Here is a 5,710-nt window from a genome sequence, read left to right as displayed (position 1 = left end):
TAAAAAAGTGAAGAAATAACAATCTAGCAATGGTAATTGGGTTCTTTATGTAGCATACAGAATAATGATTTGTATAATCGCCAACGTGAACATGGACAAACATAGCATACGGGTTCGGGGTTGATGTAGCTGTCATGGGCTAATAAAAAACAAGTGTTTTTACGACTTAAATACCTATAATCGTACGAGTAAGTAAGGTCATCTTCACGGGGAAATACGGTTGGTGTTTAGCTAAAGTATCTAATTAATTAACTATACTAATGTCATTTGGGATTATGATTGATTTGGAAAAATAATAAAATTTATATAAGAGAAAAAAAAACATCAAATTTAGAAATCATAACCTCCTCCAAGTCTCATTCTAGGTACACACAAAACTTAATTTAATAAACTAATTAGACACCATCTAGACATGGTGTTGGAAACCCATTTAATTTAAGTGGTAATAAAAAATAGGTCTTTGTCATTAGATAAATTTAAGAGGTAATAAAAAACAGGTCTTTATCATTAGACATTTTACATCTCAATAACCCTATTTAATAGTGTGAATCAACCTACTCAATGTCACCCAACATGCCTACTAGGTTTTGTCGTTAACCGAACAACTTGTAAAGTAAGGATTACTAACACATGCAAATAGTCTAAATAAACCAACACATCAAATTGTTTATACAACGTTGTCAATGTCAAAAACAAATCCAAACATAAATAGAACTGAGAAAAGTATTAAACCTTACGAACCGTTTGCCTGGAGAAAGCCACAGATGAATCTAGCCTTGCATCTTGTTGAATTTGACGTTGATCGTTGTTGTAACAACAACAGGTAGGTCTGCTGCCCTTTGCGTCAGTCCAAACTTGTGTCTAGGGTTGTTCACGAGCCGAACCGAGCGAGGGCTTGCTCGTTGCTTGGCTCGTTTCAATCGAACCGAGCCGAGCGAAATCGAACCGAGTATTTTCCGAGCATTTTTCGAGCGGTATCGAGCGAGTTCAGAGCATTAGTTTTTTTTTTAATTTTTTTTCTTTTAATTCTTTTATAAGAAACAAGTTTGAAGACGAATATGATGTGCATGAAAATAAATTAGTAGTTTTTAAAAAAACCAGTATTAGCTTGTAAATTTGATAAAATTAAAGTTTGAAGTTGGATATAATGTAATAAAGCAATTAATAATTAAAAAAAATAGTTATTTATTTAAATATATATGCACAAATATATAACTTATTTTTATAATTATCTTTAATTTTGAAATATTGAAAAGTAAATATAATTATTTTTTATATTTAAAGTATTAAAAAATATTTAATAATAAAGATATTATATTTAATATCCAGTTTTTCAATATTCAAGATAATAATTAAAATACAAAATATATATTTATGAGTATATAAATATATATATAAAATAAATTAAAAATATTCGAGTCGAACCAAACCGAGCGAACCTTTGCTTGTTTACAAACTGAACCGAGTGGAGCGGCTCGTTTACAATCGAGCGAAAGAACGAGCGAGCATTTTCCTAGCAAACTTCGAACAAACAGTAAGTTCGAGCGACGAGCGGTTTAAAGTTTAAACAGCCCTATTTGTGCTCAACTCTTTCGATATATTTTCTCCAATTCAGCCTCTCAAACTCCATAAAACCTCATTACCTTTTCATTCCAATCTAGTGGGCCCCAAATTTTCTTTATTGTGGACTTGTCGAGAGAGCCCATAGACTTATTTTCTTTTTAGACAAAATAGCAAAAGATATTCTTTATGTTTGATCGTTTTTTCGGTAGACGTCCTTTAACAAAAGAAATAGCAGAAGACGTATTTCATGTTTCAAATCCTTTTTATGTTACGTTATTTGGCACTAACCAAGCTAATTTTTTTCGTTAAATCTTGACATGTGCAAGGCACATGAGGGTAGTTTTGTAATTTTACAATTTATTTAATAATCAAAACTAAAAGAAATAAAAAAAATATAAATCTCTCTCTCTCTCACATCAGATTATCTTCATCATCTTTTCATCTCCATCTCCATCTTCACCCATCATCTTAGTCTACACCCACCATCTACAACCACACACCACTCCGAAACACCGTCGTCGTTGACAATCATCGCCGTCGACAACACTCTGAAACAACCGCCACCACCAACACCGCTGACAACCACTTCGTTTAGATATGTTTTCGATTTTTAGAAAGCAGGTGATCATTCACCCTTCTCACCGACCATATATCACAGCTCCGCATCACCACCTGTTATCTCCTTCCACCAGAGTCAACACGACAATACCCGATTAAATACCCGTGGCCATTTCTTTTCCTACTACTCCACTTGCAACTTCCATTAAAACCCTACAATTTCACTTCAAAATTAATATTCCATACGATAGGGCTTTTGTTCATAATGCAAAATCCAGTTGATTTCTATTTTACTAGCCTTAAATTGGTGTCCAATTGATATCAGGAGAGCTTCGTCGGAGTTCGTGCAACCATTTTTTCCGGGGTTCAGCGGCCTAGGGTTGTGGCGGTAGTTCGATGGTGGCTGTGGTAGTTGGTTACGGCGGTTGCTAGTTTGAGGTGTTTGTTTAATGGTGGTGGCTGGTGGTTGTGATGAACTGCGGTAAGCAGAGAGAGAGAGAGAGAGCATTATATATATATATATATATATATATATTATATTTAAGTATCTTTATTCTCTTTATTCTTTAACTTTTATTTATTAACTAAACTGTGAAATTACTAAACTACCCTTATGTGTCTTGCACATGTCAAGATTTAACGAAAAAACTAACGTGGTTAGTGCCTAAGGACGAAACATGAAAGGAATTTGAAACATGAAATACGTCTTCTGCTATTTCTTTTGTTAAAGGACATCTACTAAAAAAACGATCAAACATAAATGACGTCTTTTGCTATTTTGTCTTTTATTTGTTTGTCAGAAGATATAAAACAAATACTTCAATAATTGACATGAATTGCAAATATTAATTCAAACGGTAGTGCATTATTTTCTTCACGTAACCATACTCACAATTTCTTTTAATATTTTTAGAGCATGTTTGGGATTGAGTTTGTAAAATGCTTATTGGTTTATTAGTGTTTTCAAGAAGTCAATAAATTAAAATGTGTTTGGCAATCACAAAAATCTTTCCTATTTTAGCTTTTTGAAAAGGTTAAAAAACAATTTTTAAAAGCCCCAAATCCTGACTTTTTAAAATGGTTTTTTAAAAAATCCAATAAACTAATAAGCATTTTTCAAACTTAATCCCAAACATGTAGAGATTTAGTTTTCATGTTCAAGCTTATTATTGTCGTCGTTTAATACTCGTTTTAGTCTAGTCCCAATATAATATAAAAACAACCATGGTCGGCTGGAGGGTAGTGCCGGTCGGACTGTCGGTAGGGGCACGTAATTTTTAGGGGCCAAAATTTTTTGTATCTATCATTTTTATATATAAATTTAAAAATATAAAACTTATAAAATATGAATTGCTCTTTACCATCTTATAATTTTTGGGCCAAAATTCTCTTTTATCCATAATCCATTTAATCAAGTTTAAATTATTGGGCCTAGACTAAAACTCAAAACTAAAAAAATTAAATAAAAACCCGATGCAAAATAAATGAAATAGCGGTTGATTGAAATTTCTCTTTAGTTCCTTCCTCCTTTGCAAATGCTAAACAACGGCTAACCCAATCGGCCACCACTGTTGGTTCGTTGTTAACTACCAGGCTCCTCCTCGGTTGACCAAGCTAGCCCCACCAAGGACCAAGCTATTTTTTTCCAATGTTAGGAGAGTTTCACGAATCATTGGTTAATCGTTAGTTATTACGGTATTTGATTTTAATAATATACTAGTTTTAGAGCCCGTGTTACACAAGGATAATTCAAATCATAAAATTATAAGTAAAACAAATAATTACATAGCGTATATGAAAAAAAAATGTATTACATCTATGCTTGTATCTATACAATGTGCACATAAATTGATTTTATTTATATCACAAAATGGTTTTTTTAAATAAACTTAATAAAAAAATGTCCGTGCAAAATCGTACCTAAGAATGCTTCTTTCTATTGAAAAATTCATTCTTGGTGTCATATATGTATAATTGAAAGAATTTTGATTATGAACAAATTTCGATAATAAGACTTCTCATACGATAGTAGTTCTAACCACTCAGCCTAAATACAAAAGAGGCGTTACCTTTATGGATATATTTATCAATTTACCACCCATTAAAAGAAAGTAGCATAGTAACAATGGATGTCCTTCAAGAACTATGTTTTCTGAGCTACACCATAAAAAAGATTTTGATAAGTTTCAGATGGCTTATCGACTTTGTCATAATGACAACATAAAAAATAACATATTAACCCGTTTAATTTTGTGAATATTTTGTTTCATTTGAGCATAGTTTTGCATGACATGCTTGCCATACAACGTTCTAATCACCATTGAAGGAAAAATTAATGTTGACATAAATATTTGAAATTTGATAAAAGTTAGAAGCATTGATAGGTGTGGGGGTGGCATGTCGAAAGTGTTCGCAATCTTTTCTTAAGTTTTAATAGTTGATGGAAAAATAGTCAATTTGTCAAATCCCGAACCTTTTGATTATTTCAAAAAATGACCTTAAAAATAAACTTGAAACCCGAATCATGTTTAAAATTCTAACTTTCATACTTTTGACATTTTACAGTCAACACTTTGAACCCATAACAAATTTGACGATAAATCTATTTTGCATTCTCAAACTTTTAAAAATACTTAAAATTTTCATTTTTGACCCATAACAAAATTTGACCTAAATGTAGTTAACTTGTACCAAACAATCTATTTATCAACTTTTGACCCATAAAATCAAATTTAACTTCCACAAAAAACCCAAAACAATTTTCATTTGAGAAATATGATTTGTTGTTGATTTTTGGAATTCACCAAGTATTTTGAAATATATAGTATTTTGAAATATATAGTAAAATAATATGTTAATATTTATATTTATAAAAATATACAGATATTATATAAATATAGTGTAAAAGGAAAGTGAATAATTATTGATTTATTACATATATTAGAGCATATTAGTTTTGGAGGGAAAAAATTATGAGAATTAACCAAAACATGACAAGTGTCTCCATTTATTTTACTTTATTAGAATAGGTAGAAGGTAGATTTTTCTATGTTTATTATTATAACATTATGACTCGTTTTAAAAAAATTACCTTATATATTTCGTTACTTGTTAATGTTGTGGGCCTTTTTATTTCGGCTCGGCCGAGATATTTAAATTCTCGGAGACGGCCCTGAAAACAACTTAGTGTAACCATACTGCAACAACTATTTAAATTAAAAATGTAATATAATTATTAACAATTAATCACAACCACTCATTAGAGGTCGACCAATTTAACAGTTACTTTTTATTCTATACTGCAGTTTTTGACTAAGTTGAGGATTTTTGAACTTATTTAGAATATACATGCCAAAGGTTAAACAACCGTATAGGAATGTGTTTCAAGGTGTAATCAATCGTATTGAAAGAAGATGAAATGAATGACATGTGAATTTGATACTTAACTAAATAAAGCTAGTTGAGTGCTTAATCTACTTAGTCCTACTAATAGAAGCTGACATTAACTAATTGATTTTGAAATTTAGCCTCAATAAATAACTAAAGGCAGCCTAGCTACAACTACCATTCAGCATAAGCTGCTACAACT

Source organism: Bidens hawaiensis, unplaced genomic scaffold (genome assembly GCF_021521415.1).
Source record: "Bidens hawaiensis isolate Kalapana, Puna unplaced genomic scaffold, B.hawaiensis_p1.1 tig00070519_1, whole genome shotgun sequence".
NCBI classification, from domain to species: domain Eukaryota; kingdom Viridiplantae; phylum Streptophyta; class Magnoliopsida; order Asterales; family Asteraceae; genus Bidens; species Bidens hawaiensis.
Note: the sequence above shows the minus strand (reverse complement) of the source record.